The 1149-nt window shown below is 55.8% G+C and overlaps 1 long non-coding RNA gene across 1 annotated transcript; it reads left to right on the forward strand.

The window, feature by feature from the left end:
* The first annotated feature begins 353 nt into the window (after positions 1-353).
* LOC108804145 lies at positions 354-851 on the forward strand. Its single transcript, XR_001942334.1, has 3 exons — positions 354-444; positions 521-581; positions 745-851. It is a non-coding gene; the product is annotated as an uncharacterized LOC108804145 (long non-coding RNA).
* The last annotated feature ends 298 nt before the right edge of the window (positions 852-1149 follow it).

A 1149-nucleotide genomic window follows, 5' to 3' on the forward strand; every position in this document is an offset into this window, starting at 1 on the left:
TCCGTTCCACAGGCCTCCACCCCATAGGCTTCCGTTCCACAGGCCTCCACCCCATAGGCCTCCGTTCCACAGGCCTCCACCCCATAGGCCTCCGTTCCACAGGCCTCCACCCCATAGGCCTCCGTTCCATAAGCCTGCACCCCATAGGCCACCGTTCCACAGGCCTCCACCCCATAGGCCTCCACCCCATAGGCCTCCGTTCCACAGGCCTCCACCCCATAGGCCTCCGTTCCACAGGCCTCCACCCCATAGGCCTCCACCCCATAGGCCTCCACCCCATAGGCCCCCACTCTATGTGCCTAGTGCCCATTTCTCCCCCATGAATGATTGGCTGTGTGTTCTATTTCAGGTTGATCTCTCGGATGTCTCTCGTATTCACATAACGGAACTTTGTGTCCTCCTGGTCTCAGTCGTGGCCCTTCGCCTGCAGGCGCTCCCTGACACGTGAGTCTCTCCAGAATACGTTGTGGTGACACTCTACACATGGCAGTGCTGATAATGTCTGTGTTGTGTGTTACAGGTTGTCACCAGCAGGGGGCGCCCTCCCTCGTCTTCTGACATGCAGCGTCCCGTCTCTTGTGGTGAGGCCGATCACATACAATGAATGGGCAAATTGCTTGGGTGGTTGGGCTCTGGTGGAAGCTGCCATGTCTGACTTTTATGTAGTCTCAGAAGTAGTATACAGCGTGTATCGCAGCCTAGTCACACAGGTTTGTATCTGATTGCAGCTTATTCTATTCCTAGGCTGCAGCTACTGTCCTGGCAGCTTCTCTGCATGACTGTGGTGAGTCCGAGCTCGTGTCACATGATGTCCTGCTGACTGCCATGAGAGTGTGCCTCTCCGAGACGCCACCGGTAAGCCGTGTCTTCTATCACTGGTGGGTTGTAGCTCCTCCTCTCGTGGGCCCTACCCAGTAAAAAGGGATTTGGGGTCCACCTATAGGCCGCCATTATTTCCAAGGGCTTCAGCAATTCTTGTGTCATGTGCGTGACTTTCCTCTGACTTCAGGAGTCACATGATGCTTCCCGGGACCAGCCAGGCGACTGGCATTTTCAGATGGACAATAATTGCAGCTTTAGAGTTGTCACCCCCATCAGGGAGGAATGAGGGGTCAGTGGGGGCAATGCTCCTTACATTGGGGGTCAGTG

Source organism: Nanorana parkeri, unplaced genomic scaffold, assembly GCF_000935625.1.
Source record: "Nanorana parkeri isolate BGI_ZX_2015 unplaced genomic scaffold, ASM93562v1 scaffold5492, whole genome shotgun sequence".
Lineage (NCBI taxonomy): Eukaryota > Metazoa > Chordata > Amphibia > Anura > Dicroglossidae > Nanorana > Nanorana parkeri.